Source organism: Pseudorca crassidens, chromosome 5 (genome assembly GCF_039906515.1).
Source record: "Pseudorca crassidens isolate mPseCra1 chromosome 5, mPseCra1.hap1, whole genome shotgun sequence".
Taxonomy (NCBI): Eukaryota; Metazoa; Chordata; class Mammalia; order Artiodactyla; family Delphinidae; genus Pseudorca; species Pseudorca crassidens.
The window spans coordinates 24,266,047-24,291,833 of record NC_090300.1 but is presented as its reverse complement, the minus strand read 5'-3'; the positions used below and the strand labels follow the sequence as shown (position 1 = coordinate 24,291,833).

The 25,787-nt window shown below is 35.3% G+C and overlaps 1 long non-coding RNA gene across 1 annotated transcript; it reads left to right on the top strand.

Annotated features, from left to right (window-relative positions):
- LOC137224724 (uncharacterized) lies at positions 1-24,650 on the top strand. The gene is made up of 3 exons (XR_010943474.1): positions 1-8,189; positions 14,790-23,587; positions 24,230-24,650. It is a non-coding gene; the product is annotated as an uncharacterized lncRNA (long non-coding RNA).
- Positions 24,651-25,787: the final 1,137 nt, after the last annotated feature.

The following is a 25,787-nucleotide window of genomic DNA, read 5'->3' as shown; positions in this document are numbered from 1 at the left end:
ATGGTTCATCTGTTTAACTTTCATCTGGTATTGGAACACACAAACCAGAGCATTAAATAGCCCTCAAATGACTTTTTGTTTAACACAAAATGAAAGTAAGAGCTAAGCAAGTCACGTGGGAGGAACGTTCAGCTATGGCCTGGAATACCTGCAAGTATATTCTCCCTCCAGTTATAGAAACAATTCTGAATGCAGTCATGCCTCCTGGAACCACAACCTTTCCTCCACTCACTTAGATGTGAGTCTTAAGACATAACCTCCACCACCAAAAAAAGAAAAAGGGGGAGAAAACAAGTCCCAAACAAGTCCAAATCCCAGCTTATAAAATGACAATAAAATGGATGGAAAAGTTAATAGGCTGGGGATATGAATGAAACGCTCAATCAAGATTTTAAGTTTCATAATGATTTGTCATTAACTAAAAATTCATGTTTAATTACAGTTGGATAGGCTGTAGATAAACATAAATTATCATTTTTGTTCCAGGTTTGCCAAATATTCCCCTAGCTAAACTTGGGACACTGTGGTAGATACCCAATAGACATATAAAAAAAAAATCTAAAGAAAGTAGTTATGAAAATACTTTGGGCAATATGGAGTATAATTTCACATATAAGTGAAATCATACGATGTTTGTCTTTCTCTGTCTGACTTAGTTCACTTAGCATAATACTCTCTAGGTCCATCGAAATTTTGCAAATGGCCAGATTCATCCTTTTTTATAGCTGAGTAGTATTTCATTGTATATGTATGTGCATATATAAATATATATATACACCATATCTTCTGTATCCATTCATCTGTTGATGGACACTTAGGTTGCTTCCATATCTTGGCAATTGTAAATAATGCTGCTGTGAACATTGGGGTGCATGTATCTTTCCAAATTATTGTTTTTGTTTTTGTTTTTGGATGTATACCCAGGAGTGAAATAGCTGGGTCATATGGTAGTTCTATTTTTAGTGTTTTGAGACGCTTCCATACTGTTTTTCACAGTGGCTGCACCAATTTACATTCCCACCAATAGCGTAGGAGGGTTCCCTTTTCTCCACACCCTCACCAACACTTGTTATTTGTGTTCTTTTTCATGAAAGCCATTCTGACCAGTGTGAGGTGATATCTCATTGTGGTTTTGATTTGCATTTCCCTGATGATTAGTGATGCTGAGCCTCTTTTCATATGTCTGTTGACTATTTCTATGTCATTTTTGGAGAGATGTCTGCTCAGGTCCTCTGCCCATTTTTTAGTCAGTTTGCTTGTTTTTTTGGCAACAGTTGAATTAGTTTGGAAGTGTTCCTTCCCATTCAATTTTTTGGGAATATTTTGACAAGGATAGGTATTAACTCTTATTTTGTTAACATTCACCTGTGAAGCCATCTGGTCCTGCACTTTTGTTTATTGGGAGGTTTTGATTATCAATTACTAGTACTCTGTCTGTTCTGATTTCCTATTTCTTCCTGATTCAGTCTCTGTAGATTGTCTGTTTCTGGGAATTTATACTCTTCTTCTAGTTGTCTAATTTTTTGGCCTATAATTATTTGTTGTAATCTCTTATGATCTTTGCATTTCTGTGGTGTCAATTATAATTTCTCTTTCAATTCTGATTTTATTTATTTGGGTCCTCTCTTTTTTTTTTCCTTGATGAGTCTGGCTAAAGGTTTATCAATTTTGTTTATCTTTTCAAAGAACTAGCTCTTAGTTTCGTTGATCTTTTTTATTTTTTTAGTATCTATTTTATTTATTTCTACTCCGATCTTTTTTGTATCCTTCCTTCTACTAACTTTGGGTTTTGTTTGTTTTTCTTTTTATAGTACCATCAAGGGTAAGGTTCAAATGTTCATTTGAGATTTTAATTTGTTTCCTGAGGTAGGCCTGTATCAATATAAACTTTCCTATTAGAAATTCCTTTGCTACATGCCACAGATTTTGAAATATTGGGTCCATATCTACTTGTCTCCAGGTATTTTTTATTTCCTCTGATTTCTTCAGTGACCCATTGGTTGTTTAGACTCCCATCTGTTTTTCCAGTTTTTTTTTCTTACAGTAGATTTCTAGTCTAATACTATTGTGGTCAAAAAAGATGCTTTATATGATTTCAATCTTACATGTGGTCTGTCCTGGAGAATGTTTTATGTGCACTTGGAAAGAACATTTACTGTCCTGCTTTTGCATGGAATGTCCTTTATATATCCATTAAGTTCTAGTGGTCTAATGTGTCATTTAAGGCCAATGTTTTCTTATAGATTTTCTGTCTGGATAATCTGTCCATCAATGTTGTTAAAGTCCCCTACTATTATTGTATTACTGTTAATTTCTTCTTTTATGCTAGTTAATACTTACTTATTTAGTTGTTCCTATGTTGGGTGCATATATATTTACAAGTGTTATATCTTCTTCTTGTATTGATTCTTTTATTATTATGTAATGTGAATATTTGTCCCTTGTTATACTCTTTGTTTTAAAGTCTATTTTGTTTGATATAAGTATTGCTACCCCAGCTATATTTTGTTTCCATTTGTATGGAATATCTTTTTCCATTCCTTCACTTTCAGTCTGTGAAAGTCTTTAAGTCTGAATTGAGTCTTGTAGACAGCATATATATGGGTTTTGTTCTTTTTTACCCATTCAGCCACCTCATGTCTTTTGATTGGAGCATTTCATCGATTTACTTCTAAAGTTATTATTGATAGGTATGTACTCATTGGCATTTTGTTGTTTCCTAGTTATTTTTTCTGTTCCTTTCTTATTCTCTTGCTCTCTAACCTTGTGATTTGATGACTTTCTTTAGTGTTATGCTTGCAGTCCTTTCTCTTTTTTTTTTATGCATCTATTGTCAGTTTTTAGCTCATGGATACCATGAGGCTCTTATGTGATAACCCATGTATATAGCGGTCTATTTTAAGTTGAAGGTCACTTAAGCTTGAGCACATTCTAAAAGCACTACATATGTACACCCCCGCCCTCCTGCTATGTTTTAAGTTTTTGATATCATATTTACTATGACGTCATAATACTATTTGACGTCTTATTTTGTGTATCCCTTGACTAATTATTGTAGATATATATGATTTTACTAGTTTTGTTTTTAACTTTCATACTAGATACATAGGTGGTTGATCCACTACTTTTACCATATATTTGCCTTTATTGGTGAGATTTTTTTCTTTCATAATTTTCATATTTCTAGCTATGATTTTTTAATTTTCTGTTTAAAGAAGTCTCTTTAACATGTTTTGTAAGGTCTGTTTAGTCATGATGAACTCCTTTAGTTTTTCCTTGTGTAGGAAACTCTTTAGTTCTCCTTAATTCTGAGTGATAAACTTGCTGGATAGAGTATTCTTGGTTGTAAGTTTTTTTTTCCTTTTACTACTTTGAATATGTCATGCCACTCCCTTTTGAACTATAAAGTTTCTGCTCAGAAGTCAGCTGATAATCTTATGAGGGCTCCCCTATTTGTAACTATGGTTTCCTCTCTCTGCTTTTAAAGTTCTCTCTTTGTATTTAACTTTTGACCTTGTAATTATAATGTGTCTTGGTGTGAGTCCCTTTGGGTTCACCTTGTTTGGGACTTTCTGTGCTTCCTGGACTTGAATGTCTATTTCTTTCATCAGGTTGAGGAAGTATTCAGCCATAATCTCTTCAAATAGGTTTTCTTCTCCTTCTTGGACCTCTATAATGTGAATGTTAGTATGCTTGATGTTGTCCCAGAGGTCTCTTAAACTATTCTCTCTTTTTTTTTTTTGCTATTCCAGTTTGGTGATTTTTAGTAGCCTTTCTTCCACATTACTGGTCTGTTCTTCTGTATCATTTAATCTGCTGGTGGTTCCCTCTAGTATATTTTTCATTTCAGTTATTGTATTCCTTAGCTCTGATTGGTTCTTTTTTATATTTTCTGTCTTTTTGTTGAAGTTCTCATTGTGTTCCTCCTTTCCTCTCCTGAGTTCAGAGAGTTTTTATAATGACTAATATTTTGAACTGTTTATCAGGAAGATTGCTTATCTCCATTTCATTTAGTTATTTTTCTAAGGTTATGTCTTACTCTTTCACTTGGAACATATTCATTTGTCTCTTCATTTTGCCTAACTCTATGAGTTTGTTTCAGGTATTAGTTATATCAGCTACATTTCCTAGATTTAAAAGTGTGGCTTTGTGTAGAAGGTGTCCTGGGGCAGCACAGTAGTGCCATTCCCCCAGCTGCTAGAGTCACTCCAGGAGTGTCCTTTGTATGAGCTGTGTATCTGGGCTGCAAATGCTGTGGACACACTAATGTGTGGGGTTGAGCCCTGTTACAACTGGCTATATGGCCTGGTCACAACTGCTTGTAGGTACTCTGATAGGTAGGCTCAGACCCTGGGAAGGAGCCACTTTGGGGGGATGCCAGTACCAGACAAGTGCCTCACCAAGACTGGTGGGGAGGGGGTTGTTTTGTAGGGGGCTACACTGTTGGGTGAGAGCACCTGCCAGAACTGGCAGGATTGGGGGCTACTTTGGAGGGACTCCAGTCCCAGCTGAGGGTACCCACAGGGTCTGGCCAGGGGTGGGGTTGTTTTGGAGAAGCTCCAGTGCTGGCCAAGGGTACCCACCAGGACTGGTGAGGCAGAGGGGACACTTTGGAGGAGTGTCACTGGGTTGGGCCCACAGGTGACCCTAGGGGGAGCAAGCAGTTCTAGTCAGTCAGATGGGGAGAGTCAGAAATGGTGCCTGCTAGCACCAGGTCAGCCAGGTAGGTGAGCCCTCCCCACCAAAAAAATAAATAAATAAATAAAATGCCTGCCAGCTCCTTTGTAGCCAGAGAAAGTTCCAACAGATCCCTTCCCCTTAGCACCTGCCCTAAAATTAGTCAGTGAATCTCCTTCAGGTGCTTTTCAGACTGCTGCCTCTGTGCTGGGACTCAGGGTGAGTTTTTGCATGAGACTTTGAAAAGCAGAGTCTCGGTTTCCTATAGACGTCTGGCTCTCCTAGACATAAGCCTCCTTAGTTTTCAAAGTCAAATGTTATAGGGGCATATCTTCCCAGTGCAAGCTCCCCAGGCTGGGGAGCCTGACATGGAGTTTGGAATAGGAGAGTCTAGGATTTCTCAGATTGGGGAGAGGACCATAGAAAGGAGAGGAAGGACATGGGAGGGGGAGATCTGCAGGGACTGTATGAAATTAATAATTTTTTGTCCCCTCATGTAGGATTTTGATGCCCAGGTGAGAGTATTTCAAGAAGGAAGGTGGATCCTTTTCAGTTGACTGCTGCTGAGAGGAGCATTGAAAAATGGCTTTTGGATTTGGTGAAAGCTTTAGTAAGGGTTACTGGGGTAGTGTGATGCTGATAGAAACAGACTAGAGTGGGTTAAGGAGGGAGAGGAAGGTGAGAACGAAGCGATGAGAATGGCCACCCACTATAGAATTCTGGCTGTGTAGAAGAGAAGAGAGTTAAGCAGAAGCCATGGGTACTGTGGAGATAGGACAAGGCTGGTTGTTGTTTTGAAATGGAGAAAAGAAAAAGAAAATGCTTAGTGTAGGTTCCCAGATGAAGCAGCAGGGAATAGAATCCAAAGCACAGGCAGAGGCACTGGCCTTAGACTGTTGGATGACACATTCTGGATCAAGCCAGGAGAGAAGGAGAAAAGCCTAGACTTTGATGGTATGCTTGCTGTTTACTTAGAAACTTAAGAATCAGTTCATTTGGATTATTTTGTGTTATTGTTATATTTTTCTCTTATATCTCTTCTTATGTATTTGACAATCTTGATCTATGATTAAAAAGAAAGGGCTGTAATTCTAATATTTTTACATGACATGGAAAGTAATAGTTCAACTAACTGTTTGTTATAATAATAAAGACCAGAAGCAAAAACCAAAGGCCAGGATCCTAGAGTCTTTCATGTTGACCTCTGTTCTATTATGAACTTTAAAATCTGTTTTACATCAGACACTGCAGGAAATAGAATAGGAGAACATGGGAAAGGAATATATCCTGCTAAGATTGCCTAGATCCAGGGGGATTGGTGATGTTACCAAAGAGAAACAAACAGCAGTTGATGAGGGTTTTCAATATGAGTAAAAATGCTTTGATGTCAGATGATTTTCAAAAAGAGGAAGAAAGATGCAGACTTTAGCAAGAAAATATCAAAACAAAACTCAGATTGACTGAAGGAAAGATGCAAGGAAATGAGTAGGGGTAAATCCACAGAGCATAAAAAGTACTCGTAAGTCGTTTGTTAGAATTCATGGTGATCATTTCAATCCATGGTAAAATTTTCTTAGTCATATGAAAATTTTAACTAAACATTCTTTTCAAAAAAGAAAGTGTGCTAAATTTAGAGGAATATGCTCGAAATATGATAAATTGTTCAGAGCCCACTTTAGGGTGGATATTCTGTATTTCATTAAATTTTCAAATAAATATTCTTCTTTTGCTTTGTGAAACATCTTTGTATATTATTATGGCTTTTCTAGTTTCTATCCCCTCTTCCACTCCTGTCATTGCTTTCAAAACTGTTATTAAGGTGATGTTACTTACCCTTTCCTGACAAGGTTAAAAGCACTGAGTTAATTGACCACTAGTTTCAATGGATGTGGTATGGTAATAATTGCTGTAATGAGTAAACAACTGTACAACTACAAATACAATGCCAGCAGAGCCTATTTACATGAACCAACATTTAACACACACTAGTGAAAATGATTCCCTCCTGTGATGCTACATTCAACAGAAGGGTTATATCTGGGAGGTCGAAAGACATGCCCAGAGTAATTTACTCCACATAATACATAGTTGTTGTTTCCATAACCCTAATCTTCCTTCTTTAGCTGGAAAGGATGGAGCCAGTGAAAAGGGGCACATATGCACATACTCTTGTTGCCCATCTGGCAAACACCACCAAGCCATTCAAGGTTTATTTCAACCCTTACACATTCTATGGGGTCTTTCTGAACCTCATTCCCCTTGGTAGAACTTATTTCTCTCTTCCTTGCATTTCCAATCTGAGGACAGGAAAAAGAGAATAAATCCAGACCTCTCCTTTTATTATTAATTAATTTAATTATTTATTACATTTATCTATAATTCTTTTTTTTTTTTTTCGGTACGCGGGCCTCTCACTGTTGTGGCCTCTCCCGTTGTGGAGCACAGGCTCCGGACGCGCAGGCTCAGTGGCCATGGCTCACGGGCCCAGCCGCTCCAGCAGCATGTGGGATCTTCCCGGACCAGGGCACGAACCCGAGTCCCCTGCATTGGCAGGCGGACTCTCAACCACTGCGCCACCAGGGAAGCCCTTATCTATAATCCTTAAATATATTTATCTTTTGATTCTTTGGCAGGGTAAGGCTCATTTTTCTGCTTTACATTGTCATAACAATCAATATTGTATTTGGAGGGAATTCATAACAGTAGTCATCAAAAACTGAACAGAGTGTGACTGCATATTTAAACTTGTGAATAAGACAGAACAAGCTGACATAAAATAAACCTAACCCTAAAATTTACCTTAACCTCAACTTTACCTTAACCTCAAAAGGGTATACATTTTGTTCTGTTTTTTTTTTTTTGTTTTCTTGAAATTATTCAAAATTTTCTACTAAGTAAAAAAGGGAGAAGAAAAGCAACAATATCTTGAGAAATTGTTAAATTAATTTATTATTTATTGAATGGATTCAAATCTTGAAAAAAATTCTGATGCTGAACTGATTTTGAAAAATAATCATGTTTCACATTAGAAAAGTTTAAATTGCCAGTTTAAGCCTGTTGAAAATATTTCTATTGCATTCTTAGTAATTTCCCAAGGAAACATTTCTAAAGGCTTAGCGAAACATTTACAATTTTATAAAATCTTTTAAATTAATTTATAACTTAGCTATGAGCTTCTTTTTGGGAGACTCAAAACAGTGGGTGACCTTATATCCATAATGTGTGAGCTTAAATGTTTTATTACAGCAGAGTGAATTAGGATGGAATTACTCAACTTTCGATACCAGCATTTCATTTAACTGCAGTCTGCTTGGTGCTTTACTTAAACCAATTTAATTCCTTTTCATACAATTGCAAGGTCACTTTTGTATGTTCTAACTGTTTTGTTTTATTTTCAACTGTAGAATGGCTTCAGGTAGATGGCATGAGAAAATACTGACCAAATTGAATAATTCTCTTGGCATTGTATCCCATTTGATGTTTAAGAAGATCGACGTTTTCTCCTAATCTTGGTTAGTGAGATATAATGTGTTCCCAATCTCACCTCTTCTTAGTCCACTTTTTTTATCTCAGCTGTTACTATGACAACCAACTGTGTACAGGTGTAACCTGACAGCACAGTGCTACAGCCCAGCCATACCTGTCTTTTACGTTCTGTCCCTGAGCATCTTTATTTACACTTACTTTCACTTCTATTTGTTTTCTAATAAATGTTTTAAGGGCTATATATTTTCCTCTGTGTAGCATTTCAATCACATTCACATGATAAACTGGGTAGTGTTCTCATTGTTCATTTCTAATTGGAATTTAATTTTAGCTTTGATCTCCCAAAGTTAACCCAAGGGTTATGTAGAGAAGGCTTCTTAATATCTAAATAAATACTTGCCTTTATTTTTACAGTTTACTGCCTGAAAAGTACCCTGAGTGATTTCTGATTTGGGATCCTCACTAGATTTTTCTTTGCATAAAATATTATGTGTTTTCTTTAAAATGAAATGTCCATGGATACCAAAAATTTTTATGTAACACAATGTTATATTGGAACTCTATCTACCTCAGGTTTGGCTGAGGTCTCTCTCTCTCTCTCTCTCTCTCTCTCTCACACACACACACACACACATACACACACATGAAATCAGTGGCAAATACTCTCACACTCTGCTGTGAGGGACTGTTCCAAGTTATGTACGTCCTGCAAAGAAGGTCCTGAAAGTCAGCTTTGCAATCCTTGCCCGTCAACCACCTCCGCCCCGTGTAAACTGCAGACTCAGACTTCATCCAGAAGTAGGTTAATAGAGAGAGGGGTGCTTTTTCTGGAGAGAATTGTTGTTGGATGCTGAGGACCACCCACCCCTTCACTTTAAGTCTCCTGTGAAAAAAATTTTACTGATACTACTCAGACAGCTTGATATGTGTCCCTGAGAATATCAGACACACTTCTGAGATATTTGAAGTAAGCAAATTGTGTGAAACTCCTTGTGTCTTCAGAGCAGAGAGCTCTGGTGGATGGTAAGAGCATGTCCACTGACAAAGGGCCAAAGATATGCCCGTCTCATTGTCAAAGCTACTTTGGTGCGAAGTGGTCTAAGACTGATACTGAGCCTGTGGCATTCACTCCCCTGACTGTCCTACCATGTGAGAACCAATCAAAGGTAACCTTTCCAAACTACATTTCCAGGATTATAAACCTAAAAAGAGATTATATGCAATCTAAATAGATTAAATATTCCTATTAATATTTAATAGGGCTAAATATTCCTATTAATTCATGTGGTGCACACACACTGCTTTGGGGTGGTGGTAGGAGTTCCTCTAATCTCTAGGGCAGTGTCTTCTCTCCCCTGAGGCAGCCTAAGCCTTCACTGTGGTTGAATCCAGCATGGTGACTCTTGTTAGAATGAGATTTGGGTGTCTGGACAGAGTCTTCAAGTGAAGGGAGCGCAGAGGAGCAATCGGGATCCTGCAGTAGAAGAAAGTGTCTTTGCACTAGGAAATCTCAGGGGTTTTCCCCAAAATAGGAGTTCAGGACATGCCACCCCAAATATGCCTCTTTGGTATACTGATTATTTTGAGCAGAAGGCACTTGCAAAACAGCAAATGTAAGAAGAGGCTTTCTCTGAACTCTCCCTATTTGCTTAAAGACAGATCCTCCAAAAGGAACTCGGTTGTGATAAATCCTCTCTCAGGGCCTTTCATCAACCAGGAGAGATTGACTATTATCACAGAAGAGGAGCATTTTTCACTCATTTTTCCCTGGGTATCTCTCATGTATACATGACGTATATAAGTTAATAAACTTCTGTTTGTTTTTCCCATGGTAATCTGTGTTTCATTACAGAAAGTTTCAGCCAAGAATTCAAAGGGTAGAGGGAATGTTATTTTTCCTCCCCTACTGTTGTAAATAAAGTTTTATTGGAACACAGCCACACCCATTCATTTTTGTATTATCTTTGGCTGCTTTCACATTACAACAGCAGAACTGAGTTGTGTGACAGAGACTGCATGGTCCTCCAGTCTAAAATGTTTCCTATCTAGCCCTTTGCAGAAAATGTTTGCTACCCTTGATTTTTATCTTTCTCAGCTTTTAGTCACCTAATCACCTGGTTTCTCCCACTATGACTGTGAAATTGTCAGTTTCCCCTGATGTTTGAATCAGTTTGTACACTGAAAGTTTCCAAAGCTGTATAGCAAAATTTCATGACTTTTGTAACGTTTATTGGCTCATAACTTTATCAGTATCCAGTATACCTCTTTTTCCCTTTTAATGAACTTCACCTTAAATTCTCTTTGGTCTAATCTCAATATTAGTATAACTGCTTTCTTTGAGTTAGCATTTGCCTAGTACTTAACTTCCATCAATTAATTTTCAGTCTTTCTACAACATTACTTTTTAGATACTTATCTTTCTAAAAAGCTTATAACTACATTTTAAAACCTTTGTTGTAGAGCATCTAATCTATTTTTTGTGAATTGTAATGCTAAATTTTTCTTTGCCATATCATTTTTTTAATATCACTTATTATACTTATACTCCTCTGCTTTGTTGCTGGGTTTTCCTCAACTCCTTTTGATTTGATCCATCAAGATCACTTGTTAGTTGTTTTTCCCATCTGTGTGTTGAAATCGTAAATCCTCTCTCTCTCCGCCTAGTGTATATCCTTAAAATCTTATATACATATTTAAACTCATTTTTCTACAGTTATTTAGATGTAGCTGTATCAATTTATTCCCTAACATAAGATGAGAACCTTGTCTATGTCTCTTTATCCTTTACACCTGTCACCACTGAAATGTGATCATTTGGACTACTATGAGTAATATTATGAGAATATTCTTTGAAAGGATATCATCAATTATTTTTACTCATTTATTCATTTTATGAAATTATTTTTCTCTGTTCTTTTTCCAACATTTTCTTTTTTTCAGGTCATTATTTGATTTGCTAATGTACATTCTCAATCTTTGTCAGTGTTCATTGTGATAAACTTTATGAATCTCTGCATGTATGAAAAATATTTATTTTGAGCTTTCACTTAAATGCCTCCCTATCTCAACCATGTTCCTTTAACCCTGTTAACTCCTCTGTAAATCGCCTATTAAACTTTCATCAATGAAAACTTTAGTGTGCTGTTTTATGCCAGAATCCTGAATGTGACAAATTTTATATCTTGAAAACCAAAGAGATTATAATGCAAATCATCTTTCATTATCATTTTAGTAAATTGTCTGAACACTAATAAATGTCCAAAAATTATAGATATATAGTACACACACGTGCACATGAGCACACTCACACACATATGTGTTCCACAGAGGCAAAAAAGTAAACACTTGTAGTACTTATGTTGGTTGACAAAACTTCTAACTAACCTAAGGAATAAATTAACTGTAAAGGAAAGGGATATAAATGCAGAAAAGTATAAAATTAAGTAAATAAACAAAGAAACAAATACATTTTATTGATGGACAAGGAACCTGAGTGAAAAAAAAAAAAAACAGAAAACACTCCTGGATGGTGTATCAGTTAGGATGCATTTGGTTGCAAATAAGAGAAAATGAATCTCAAACTGGCTGCAACAGTGCAGGATGCTGCTTCTAAGAATGTGGTCAGTGAGCGTGCTGCATTAGTGTCACCTGGGATCTTGTTGGAAATGCAAATTCTCCGGACTTATCCCAGAAGTACTGAATCAGAATCTTGGGAGGTGGGTCCAGGAGCCCATGTGTTTAACAAGCCTTCATGTCGCTCTTATTCATGCTAAACTTCAAGAAGCATAAGTAAAGGAGATTTATTGGCTTATAAACTGGAAGTTTAGAGTTGAATTCTGTGGCTCAATTGCTTTTCCTTTCGGCCTTCAACTTGGCAGTTTCATCCTCATTCTGCTTCCTCTGGAGATCTCTAGGCACTGCCAACAATGTTGGGGCTATAGACTTCCTAACTGACTTGAGGAAGAAAGAAAGAGTAGTTTACATATGGGATCTCCATTATAGAAATAAGAAAAGTTCTTTCTCAAAAGCCCACAATTACTTTCTCCTTGTGCCTCATTGCCCAGTTTGGGTCACAGGACCATCCATAAACATGGGCCACGAGATGGGATAATGCTGATTACTGTGTGTCACATGCCCTACCCTAGAGACACAGAGAGATTCATCATTTTTCCAAGCTGATGGGATGCATGGTGAACATATGAATAATTGAATTCAGAGTTCAAACCATGAGAAGCAGTAATAAGTGATGGGAAACTAATGACAGTGTCAACTCAATTCATTAAAACGTCAATCTTCCAAATGATTATAAAAATTAACTTTAAAAGTCTTTCAGAATCCCTACTAAAATAGGTTAAATCTATATTAAAATTTTAATAGAAAATTGCCCAACATTCTTTAAAATAGATAACTAATGAAGAAGAACCCACCCAACAAGATTTAAAATATACTGCAAAGCTTTAATAATCAATATTGTATACCTAGGAAAACTACCAAAACAGGAATAGACAAATAGATTAATGGAACTGAATGAATTCCAAAATGTACAAATGGGAACTTAACATTTAATAAAGATGGCATTTCAGTCCATTGTTTACTTGATAAATATGCTTGGTATAATTAGCTACCCATCTGTATAAAAGCACTTAGATCATTTTGTTATATACCATTTACAAAAATAAATTCTAGGTAGATTAAAAATATAAATGTAAAAGACACATAATATTTGCAAAACAATTAGAAGAATATTTGTATAACCATGTTGAGGGGGAGTGGGAGAGAACTTCAGAAGCAATAAAGGAAACATCCCTGGAAAAGATTAAGAGATTTGATTACAAAGAAATTTAAACTCCTTATGTGGAAAAATTTACCATAAACAAAGTCTAAGAACAGATAAGACTGAGAGAAAGTATTTGTAATATATATGGCAACAACAAATAAGTTGATAAGAAAGACATAAAAACATTTGGCAGTGATATAAACAAGTCACACAGGAGATGCCAGTGAAAAATGGGTATTAATATATGGAAAGGCGTTCAACTTCACTAATAATCAGGAAAATGAAAATGGAAATACTAGTAACATATTAGTTTTTCTTAACCCATGAGGTTGGCAAAAATGTGTATATGTGTATGTGTGTTTAATATATAATACCCAGTGCTGATGAGAAGGTGGGGAAATGGGAATTCTTATACATGCTGGCTGAAGTATGAAATACTATGACTCCTTTGGAACAGATTTGGTAGTATCTATTAAAATTGAAAAAAAATATATATACACACACATATGTCCTTTCACCAAATAATCTCAGTTTGGAGAATCTATCAAACAGAAATAAAACTACAGATACATACAGAAAAATGTTTATTGTAGCATTATATGAGTGGCAAAAATAAATCAGCAAACTATATTGTCAATTAAGAGGAGAAAGATTGAATAAGTTAAGATGCATTCATGCTGTGAAATGCTAGGCAACCATAAAAAAGGAATGAGCTTATTCATTATTCATTCAACAGACATTTAACATATACGTACAGTGTCCATGTCCTGTTTTAAATGTTGACATTAAAGTAAGTTCCAAACGAAAGTATGTCTTTGGTGACTCATATACTAGTCAGGATGAGAAATAAATAAGTAAAAATAAATAAGATAATTTCAGAGAGCAATTAGATATTAAGAATAAAATAAAACAAGGTGATATGATATAAAATGATAGATAAGGAGGTAAACTGAGAGCTGAAGACACTGAAAGCCTCATGATAATAATATTAAAAATTTTTTGATTAAAAATTAAAAAAAAATTTTAAGCCAAATGAACATTTTCCTTATAGCCTTATCAATGGATCCAGAGGGACATTTATATTATACTAAAAAAGAAAAATTACAGAAAAATATGGCATAATGTGATCTTATTTTTGTTTTAAAAAAATTAGGAAAATCACTCTCCTGGCAGGTACGTATATGTTTTTATTTAAGTGAACATAGAGAAAACAGAAGAATATATCATGTTAACACTAATTAGCATAGGTGATAGTATTCAGATGATGAGGTATAAAAATAGTTGATTTTTCTTTGTAGATGTTTGGTTTCGGCTCATAACATCAAGCAGATTTTGATATTATAGTTTGGAGTAAAAACTATAATCAAGATTTTCAAATTACTTAAAAAATTTTTTAGGATGTAGATCATTTCAATTTTGAGATTCATTTTTTTGACATTGAAAACTATCCTTATTTCTTTGATTATTTCCTCCCTCCCCACTGTTCTCTCCACCAGTTCTTTATGGAACACATGGCTACTCTGAATTCCAATTAATTCTTTCCAATTAATTATCGGAGACTCCACTAGGGCCGGTTCCTGCTCACTGTTGTGTGGAATACTGGTTGAGTTTTTAAGACCTGAGCCACCTCCACCTCCAAAGCTGTCTTGTGTAGCTATTTTTTGTCTTTTTTTTTTTTTTTTTTTTGGCTTTCTATCTTTCGGAATTTTTTCTCAAAGTTTCTTCTAATCACGTTTTTTTCCCTTCAGTATCTTGTATCTAAGAACATTAAAGAATGTCTTGGTCATTTCAGGCTGCTATGACAGGATGCCATAGACTGGTATAAACAACAAACATTTATTTCTCACAGTTCTAGAGGCTGGGAAGTCCAAGATCTGGGTGCCAGCAGACTTTGTGTCTGGTGAGAGCCCACTTTCTGGCTCGTAGATGGCTGTCTTCTTGATTCATCCTCACATGACAGAAGGTACAAGGGAGATCTCTGGGGTCTCTTTTATTAGGACATGAATCCCTTCCATGAGGGCTCTACCCCCATGACCTAATGGCATCCCAAAAGCCCTATCTCTACTACCAACATATTGGGGATTAGAATTTCAACATATGGATTTGGGGGAGGACAAAAACATTCAGTCCATTACACTAAATAAATTTTGTTCTGGGAAAGGTATATGTTCAATTTATCATCTTATTCACTCTCCTCTGCTATTCTTTCTGTCACCTTAGAATTTACATTTCAGCTTTTCAGGATAATTTAGGCTAAATGTAAGCACTAGCAAAACTACATGTTTTAGGACACAAATCACTCCTTACATTTCATGAGTTCAGAATATTTATATCAGTTCCCTGAGTTTCGGCCTATTGCAGTCTTTATTTTAGTTTTTATCTTTCTCTGAAAACCATTGGTTTTGAATGTAGGCAGCTATGATTGTTGAGGGCACAGCTCCTACAGCTAGATCGTTGCATCTTTCTTCCCCATTTCAACCAGAGCCACTTAGTTTTTTCCATGTTATATTATATGCATCTGTTTAAGTTCCTGTCAAAAAAGGGGGGATGATTATTTTTAAAAGAGTTGGAACAGCATCTTAAAAAGAAAACCAAAAGCAAACCAAAAGCAGTAGGAATTCATGAGCTTATCTTTGGCTCTCTCCCAATATTTTTCTTGATCTTTTCTCATTTCCAATTCTCCTCATGACCTGCCTTCCAGCTGCCTAAAACCACATGTGATCCTCAGATCCTCAAACCCATTCAGACTCAACCTTCCAATAGTTTTGTCCCTAGCAATTCAAAGTTTCCTTTCCCTGTCCCCCTAATAAAAATGCAAATTCTATTAGTGCACCAGATCTTATCAAGAGGTTATGAAATGATCTGATTAAAAATTCACATGTACATATCAAAAGTGGATAGGAAGCCCTCAAGAAGCATGTTACATTTTAAAATTGGATATTGTCTTAACTTATCTCTTGTTGGTAGATGATATGCAGGCACGTCTGTGACTATGTGATCTGTTCCCCTCTTGCCCCTTGTCTGCCCAGTGCTGTGACATATTCTTCCAGTTGAAAGAATAGGACACGTGACACTGCAAACCCTTTTTATGTGTCAAACTTAGCGATTCTCAAAGTGAAGTTCATGATGAATTTTCCACTGGTCTGTGACAAAATGAGGAAAATAAGGTCACTATAAGAGCATCTTCACAAAGTCAAATTGACTCAGTACGCAGATCAATAATTCATTCTGTGCATCTTGTCCTGTTTTAATGAAATAATTACTGTAGCAAAAAGTAGTCTTATTTCGAATGTCCTGATCTTGACAAAGGAGGACTTCCTCTTGTAAAACTCCCAATTAAAAAAAAAATCCATAAAATGCCAAAGCCTTGCAATACAATAAATTCTGAGCTCTTTGGGGGAAAGGACTTTGTCTTATCTGCTCTATATCCCCTGCACAGCAAAGTGTCTATCATATTACAGTGCCCACTGTACGGAAAATTGAATTATGAGATATATAGAGCAAGCCAAGCCTTTTAAAGTTGTCTTTAGAGTTTATGCTGTAATTGATCCATATTAGCAGAAATCCTATCAAAATTCTACTTTATGTAAATACTACTTCATATAACCCCCGCACTGGGGTATAGGGCTGTCAGTACTCTCTATTTTTTTCCAGTTGGAATTTCAAACGGAGTTTATTCACTCAGTCCCAGAGAATCGGCAAGATAGTCAAAGGTTTCTGTCTTCCCACTTCTCCATATCTTTGTTTCTAGAAAACAATTCCTTAAGACCTGTTGAAAACTTTCTACCATTTTTCTAAAACAGGTTCCCAGCCATCAAAATTGTGTCCTCTTACTCTAGCTGATTAGTGTCTTATCTATCTTTAAGTGTAAATTATGCTAAATGTAACTAAGAAGACAAGGGGGTCTAATTTAACATTCCTATGGCCCATTAGTCACATCCCATAGTGTTAGAAATACTTTTAGGCAATGTTTTCCAGTCCTGGAAAAATTGAAAATGTGCATCGTGTCTTGTTAGCAGTGATTCTTCTCTCCCTGAGAAATGTAGCAAAAGACCTAAAGAAATATCTGTAATACATATCTTACTCTGTACTTTCTCAGACTTTTGTGTTTTCTTAAATTTAATAATTATATAATTTAACTTTTGCCAATTGAGATTTCTTGACTATCCCCTCTAAAAGAAAATTTTATTCCTTCAAAGAGAACCCTGACACCATAACATACACACTTTCCCCCTTTGAGATCATTTAAGTACTTGTCTTTTCTCCATTTCAGCTAGTTTTACCCAGCAACAGTGAAACAAAAAATTCTCAGTTATGGATCCCTGTTAATCTTGTTCTCTCTCTTTCACCCTCTGCTCAGTCTGTTTGTAACCTCCTTCTGGTGAAAACAAGACTTTCCTCCTTCCAGGTCCCCGAATTCCACCCCATGGAAGTGTATGGCAGTGATTTTGCTTAATGTACACTCTCATTTTCAAGGAAGTGGACAGAATAAGACTGTGGATATTAAAATAGTGGCACATGTATCTCCTTTCTTTATACTAAGCATTAACAAATGCCAAAGATATTAACATAGGTCAATATCAGCAAGGAAAATGTTGGAAGTTCAAACATGTCTTTTTTGTCAGTTAAATAAAAATGCATACGTGCAAATTTCTATTAGTATAGTTGGCCTTTGATCATTAATGACAAAAAAGGGCAAGACTGGAGCATGGATAGCTATGGGAAAGCATGGTGCAGTGCCCTTAAAATACAGGTAAAGGACCTTGAGAGTTGAGACCTTGAGTTCATTTGTCCTTCAGTCTAAAAGCACCTTCCACTGTATGGACCCAAGCTTCACATCAGGCTCTTTATTGCTCCCATGCCATTGCACATGTTGGCCTTGAAATTACTGATAAGCTCTAAGATCCTATTATACTTTGTCTTTTGTTGTCCTAGATCAGGAAGATATAGTTCAGATTTATTCCCAAATAGAAATGTCTATGCTATCATAAACATTTGTCGCTGGCAGTGTACCTTCCTGAACTCATTTTAAACATGTGTGCTTCATTCTGTCTAGTATACATTCTCTGTCCATTAAGCATGTTTACCACTATTTTTTTCGGAACCACTTGATAAATATTTTCTATCTTCAACTTCTGAAGTCTTACTGATGGCTTTTTAAGAATACCTGTGCTCAAACCATCAAAAAGATTTAAGTGGTGGCGCAGTGGTTAAGAATCCACCTGCCAATTCAGGGACATGGGTTTGATCCCTGGTCTGGGAAGATCTCACATGCTGCGGAGCAACTAAGCCTGTGCGCCACAACTACTGAGCCTGTGCTCTAGAGCCCACGAGCCACAACTACTGAGTCCGCGTGCCACAGCTACTGAATACCGCATGCCTAGAGTCTGTGCTTGGCAACAAGAGAAGCCACCGCAATGAGAAGCCTGCACACCGCAATGAAGAGTAGCCGCCGCTCGCCACAACTAGAGAAAGTCTGCGTGCAGCAACAAAGACCCAACACAGCCACAAATAAAAATAATTACAAAAAAAAGATTTAATAAGGCTCCTCTGTACATATTGTGATGATAACACTGAAAGTTATGAAAACTGGCACATTGATATAGTGAATATAGTAAGTAATTTCACACTCATGAGAATATCATACTTCCAGTTATGTTGATTTAGCGATAGATTGATTGCTGTTTCCAATTTCCAAAACCTGAATTCTTTCTCAAATAAAAAATGTTTTCTTAAATAAAGAATGTTAGAAGATAATTTTCTAACAAAATGTTGAAATCATGATTCTCACATGATATAAAATGAACATGTGTCAAAGATTTTAACTCATTAATTAAAGAGAGAACAAAACTGATTCAAAGAAAAGTCAAAGTGCCACACGTTTATAGTGAGATAAGAAATATTAAAATGAATTTACAAATGAATGTCAAACTGGGAAAATTAATCAATATGTCCAGGTCAGTGTGCATTGATCAGATGTGTTCCATCAGACACGGGTTATATTTTTATAGGAAGAAATTATTTGCAATACTATTTATTAGTTTTTTAGAAGTTAACATCTCTATGGTGCTGTAAAATACCTTAGTCAAAGACAAAATAAGGATCAGTTAATCTCCAGAAGCCCTGGTGTTCCACTGAAAAGATATCCAGTGGTCTCTTTTATCCATAATTTTCCCATCTTTTGTGATCTTAATAAACTCAAAGAAAGATTACTTTTGATCACAAAATAAGGATGGTTCATTAGACTTGTACCGATTATTTGCATATAGACAGCAAAGGTCTTAATTTACTACATATTCCTTCTCAAGATCATTTTGAATAATCTAGAGCCATACTAGATTGAACAATCAAAAAATTAACTTCCTTCTGGAAGTTGTCATGAGAAATCTCAGATTGGATTTTAATTTTAAAGCCTTCTATTATTTTTTTATCCTGAGGATAGGAAATCAAGCCCCCCCCCAAAAAATCCTTTACACCAGATTTCACCTGCAGTATCTATACATTTGGATGAATTTTCCTTCTCTGTAAGTCCCCCAAATATCCTTAGGTTTCTTGGCATGCCAAGAAGTGAACTTTCTTACCACCTGTAAGGCTGAGACTCTAAAGCCAGGCGCCAGGACAGTTTCCCTGAGAGGATTTTGCAGGCATCCGCTTCATAGGTAAAGTCAATCATAGTTCCTTAAATGTGGCTTGCCATACCTGATTAAATGAGCATTATTCTCTACTATAACACTTTGTGAGGACATGTTTGTATAATCAGTTTTTCTAATTGTATCTTGATAGAAATGAGGACAGATTCTTACTGAGTCTATGTAAATAACCGAATTAACATGAAAAGTTTTCTGGAGGGGTCAATGGAAAGCAGATAGTATTTTTAAGTTTCATTTCAGTGTACAAAAGCAGAGTCTATCAAACTGTCATTTTTCAGTAGATTTGGGGTTAGAAGTCTCATGAAGCTGGTTTTTTCTTGACTCAGCCCAGTCTGAAAGTTGCTGAAGTGATGTCATCAGAAGCCTTTACCCAAAAGTTTCTTCTTTGAAAGGTCAGTAGTGTGAAGTGCCTGGTTTAGTCCTTTTCCATGGTGTTCTGACACACTCTGGTGAAGACAAAACCTCCGGTAGCTTATAGAAGAGTTGTCACACAGCATCAGAGTAAAACAAGGACTGTAGATGACAGAGACTTCATGGCTATTGTTAATTTCTTACTGAATTTTTTTAAGTGTGAAAGGATTAATGAGGGTTCATAATGAGAATCTGTAAGTGACACAAAATATTAGTTGTTTCTGTGACATGTGAAACATGATAATAACATCATTCCACATATCAGTATAATTTTAGCCAAATTATCTCTAGGGGTAACTGATTAAGCCCATTTTCAAAAAGTCAGTAAATCTTATACCTGATTTATAAAAAAAAGATAAGTAAAATTTTAACAGAGAATAACCCTGAGACATTATATATATGTATAATATATAAATAATATACCAAGAATATGACATAGATTCAGTAAGTAAAGAATAAGGCCTAGACATCTGTATTTTTATAAAACTCTATGAGTAAGTCTGACATACATATGTTCTCAGTTGACAACTGTTGGCCTTGAAGATACCAGTTTCAAATTAAAGAGGTAAGATTACAGTCAAGCAAACAATTTAAATGATTATAAAATTATGACCCATAACATTATACAGTTGTCTAATATCTTCAGGCAACTCACCAGGACTATGACAAATAAAGGAAAAGTTAACTAAAATATTTCCTAAGACCTTTGATTAATGTTTCTCTGAACATAAACATTTATCAGGGACAATGAATATTCTGGCACAGTTGATCCTCATTATTCACGGATTCTGTATTTGCAAATTTGTCTACTTGCTAAAATTTATTTGTAACCCTAACATTCACCCACGTGGATGCATGAGTCCCAACACAGGAATCCTCCAGAGAACAGTTTTCCTGGAAGTTTTCTTTAACATACAATGACAGACAATTCTGTAAAGCTCAGGCAGAGCACTGAAAGTTAAAGAGCTAGGGTGCCAGTTCAGTAGTTTTGGAAGCAAGGCATCCATATACTGTCATGATTTTCTGGTACCTAAGCAGCAGGAGGGATGGAAAGAGAGAGAAGACTGGATGTATTCATCGAGCAGGGAGGAGGGACCTGTAAGCCTCATCCAAAATGTTGACTGATGTTTTCAAAGTGAAAATGGCAGCAGAGAGATCTGCTGTATCATGGAGGCTTACTATTTTTTCTTTTTTTTGTAAATTCAGATAGTCTTATATTGAGGAATAAGGAATGAGTTCAACGCTCTGGGGAGTGATGTTCTTTAGTCCTTCACCCTGGAGACAACACGTTTCCAGACACATCAGACACAGTAGAGGAATACTTCTTCCATGCAATGCAGAAGCCAGGAATGGCCCAGGAAAACGTCCACATTTACATACCTCTCTGAAATTTCTCTTTCTCTATGATTTATCCATCTGGGGTCTTTCCTGCTCTTTACCCTAGCCAGCCAAGGAGAAGGAGGAAATGACAGGAGTGTTTTCAAGGAAATTTCACTTTGGAATGTTGCAGTATTTAAAAACATTTTAAGGCTCCACATACAGTATATTTGGATTTTAAATTACTTCTGAAGTGGGAGGAAAGGGCCATTTACAGGAATATCTATCTGGAAAGGCGAACAACAACGTATTTTTAAAATATATGTTTCAAATGGACATGGCTATATCTATCTATCTATCTATCTATCTATCTATCTATCTATCTATCATCTATCATTTTATCTGTTTCTTCATCCATCTATCTGTCTCCATCATAATCCAAGATGCCTGTCAGTGTCAGCTCTTGGGTGCAACTTCCTTGTTCCTTGACCTTCCTTTTTCTGTCTCTACCACTTTAGAGACAGGAAGACTATGCTTTCTTCCTGTGCTATCAAAGGTCTCTAACTTATCTTAATATATAAAATGCTTCTTGTTATATTTACTCCAGCTTTACTGGGAGCAATTGACAAAGAAAGTTGAATATACTTAAAGTACACAGCATGATGATTTGATATATGTATACATTGTGAAATGATTACCAAAATCAGGTTAACTAACACATCTATCATCTCATGCAATTACTTTTGTGTGTGTGTAGTGAGAATACTCTCTAAGTAAATTTCAAGTATACAATACATATTATTAACTACCATTACCATGGTGTACATTAGATCTCCAGAACTTATTCATATTATCACTAAAATATTATACTCTTTGACTAGCATCTCCTCATTCCCCCCACCTCTAGCACTTGCTAACCATCATTTTACTCTCTATTTCTGAGTTCATTCAACTTTTTTTTTTAATTCCACATATAAGTGAGATAATACAGTATTTTATTTTTGGTCTGGCACATTTTATTTAACAAAATGTTCTCCAGGTTCACCTATGTTGTCACAAATGGCAGAATTTCCTTATTTCTCATAGCTGAATAATATTACTCTATATAGTATATGAATACAAAATATATAAGATATATATATATATATCTCACATCTTTTCTATCCTTTCATCTGTCAATGGACACTCAGGTTGTTTCCATGTCTTAGCTATTGTGAATAATGCTGCAAAGGCCACGGGAGTGCAGATTATCTCTTTGAGATAGTGAATTCATTTCCTGGGGATATACACTCAGAAGTGGGTTTGCTGGATCACACGCCCATTTTTAATTTTTTGATGAATCTCCATACTGTTTTCCATAGTGGCTGCACCAATTTACATCCCCACAGATAGTGTATGAGGGTTCCTTTTCTCTACATCCTCTCCAGCCCTTGCTATCTCTTGGCTTTTTGATTAAAAAAAAACAAAAACATTTTAACAGGTGTGTTATATTATTGTGGTTTTGATTTGCATTTCCCTGATGACTAGTGAGATTGAGCACTTTTCATGTACTTATTGGCCATTTGTATATCTTTAGAAAAATGTCTAATTAAGTCCTTTGCCCATTTTTTAATGATTATCCTTTTTTTTCTGCTATTGATTTGTCTGCATTCCTTATATATTTTGGATATCAACCCTTTATCAAATATATGGTTTGTAAATATTTTCTCCTATTCTGTTGGTTGTAAATATTTTCTCCTATTCTGTAGGTTGCCTTTTTATTATATTTTATAATAATTATTAAACATGTTTTAAAATATTCTAATTCTTAAAATTTTTGACTATATCTCTTTTACTCGTTGTTAAATGAAATAAGCTCCTTTTTTCCCCCATAAGATGTAGATACACACTGGAATCTCAAAACATTGTGCAAGCATGAACACACATGTTTTCAATTTTGAAGTATCATACAGTTTATTTCTTTGGTTAGTTAACTACCTTTTAATTGAGCTAATAGCAGATGTATTAGTAAGAATCTTTAACTCAAATCAACGTAAGAAAAACAAAGGGAGAGTTATAACTTCATGTAATTAAGATACTAGGGGTAAATAAGTCCTACTTCAGACACATCCTTGAATCCAGGGTGTCAAATTATGTCATTTACAGTCACTCCTGACCGCCCCTATCTTCTCTTTTTCTCCTCTCATCCTTTCCCTTGGTTCCACTGCCTTTTGTACATTGGTCTTGCTCTTCATGAAGATTGTTTCCTTCGGGGATATAATAATATGAGGTATGATTTTGGAATTATACTATTACAATCATGAATTATAATATACTTAATATAATTATAATCAATATGTAATATAATATACATTATCATATTAAGTAGCATTATATATTAATATTATAATATAACTATATACTAATAAATAATATAGTATTATATAAAATATATGCTATATACTAATATAATATATACTTATTATATAAAATTTCCTACATGATTTAACATTGAATTATAAGCTTAATTTAATTAAATTATATTTTGAGAATTTCTTCATGCAACTAAGTTTTCTGTGGAAAATTTTAAATTAGGAATTAAAATTTTTTAAATTAAGTTTTAAAATTAAATTAAAAATTTTTAATTTAATTAAAAAAATTTTAATTTAAAAATTAAATTTTTTTAAATGCTTAAGAAAAACTTTATTATTAGAGGAACACTACTTTTTAAATTGAAATATGTTAACTTCTTTTTGGCTTATCCTTGACAGAGGCATCTTTTTTCTAATGAGTAGATTTCAGATGAATGTAGAGGATGAAGAGTAATAATATGCCATTCTTTGTGTATGAAAATGGCAGTCCTGACCTGCCATTAATCGGGGTACTTATGGCTATGATAGATTTTTCTGGATCCACCTGCTTTCCCTTCCAGGCACCCCAGGCTTCTCAGGATGAAAGACGTAATCGGTGGCCTCAGAACAGAGCAACGCTAATGAGGATGACCCTGACCTCATGAGAATAGTGTTCTGACCCCGTGACCCAAACGGAAATAGAAAAGCTTGTGCAGTACATTTAAGAGTAACTTTGGGATTAGTTCTATAAGTATAAAGATAAATGTGAAAATAAAGTCCACTCACAAGCAGAGAGACTTGGATAATTGTGTGATATTTGAAACAAATCTTAAACTGAAAACTATTACACTCGTAAGTTGAATTACATTATCATTCCTTTTAACTAACATCACAATTACCTTTCCTTTAGTATTTCCTTAGTTAATAAGAACCCAATCTTATTATAATAATTAAGGCTACTAAAAATGCTTTAAGCCTTTTTCTTTTTAAAGATGCATTTATTATCTTTTTATTAAGTCTATTTGAAACATATACAGAAATTGTCCTATTTTTAGAAATTTTGAAATATTATTTCCATCAATTGAAATATATTTAGATTATAAATGAATATTGTCAAATAATTCTTTTGCACTAGATATCATGAAAACCCTTTTCAACCTATAATTAGACACTTACCATGCAGCTTGTCTCTATTAAAACTGATCGTTCTGAATTATTATTTTGAATCTGTTTTACTACAATCCTTGCATATAAATTCATTAATAATATAATTATCTGATGGTGTATGGAAGCTCTACTAATAATATTAGAAATTTAAAATGTACTAACTCTAGAAACAAATTATGTAAAAAGATAGAGTGAAATTATTATTTATCTTTTTTTACTTTGGTAAGAGACAGGGTTAATTTTTGTAATAAATCGTAGGGATTTAGATGCCGTATGTTTGTTGGTCATTGAAATAGCAAAGGGAACTCTGAGCTAGTCTGAGGAAAAAAACAGAATCCTTATTTTTCTCTTTAAAAAAGTAAAACAACAACTGCCCCAATGAGAACTGGTTGCACCAATCCACTATTTGTCTGATTCTTTTTTTTTTTTTCCCACAAAAGGCAGCTTCAGCTCTGGATTGCCAAACAGTCTGAAAGAAACACACTTTTTGACTGTTGGCATCAACTTTCGGATAAGACATAAAACCAGAGTCTTGGTACTTTCTGGAAGAGTTGAGGCACTAGCTCCATTGTCCTGGCCAAATTCCAATTTGGGTAATTGCATTCTGCTTCTTTAAAGGCCCCTGGTTGGTTCAGTTCGATAAGAAACTCTTCACTTCCTGTTTGAACAGTTACAGAATGTGGCAGCGCTCTGGGAAATGGTTGTGGGGTTTACTCTTAAGATAGGTGAATGTCAACACTGCAACACATGCACACACACTCACTCACACACACAAATATGTGAATGGTGAATAGAAATCCCCATGTGAAAGGTGTGCTTTTGCACACATCTACATTTTCATAAAGCCAGATCCCATTGTAAGACCAATACCATGGAAAGAGGGTCTCTGTCAGTACACAAAAATGATTCTAGTCATTGAAGAAGACACTGATTATTTAATTTTTAATATCCAATTATATTATAACTAAAGCC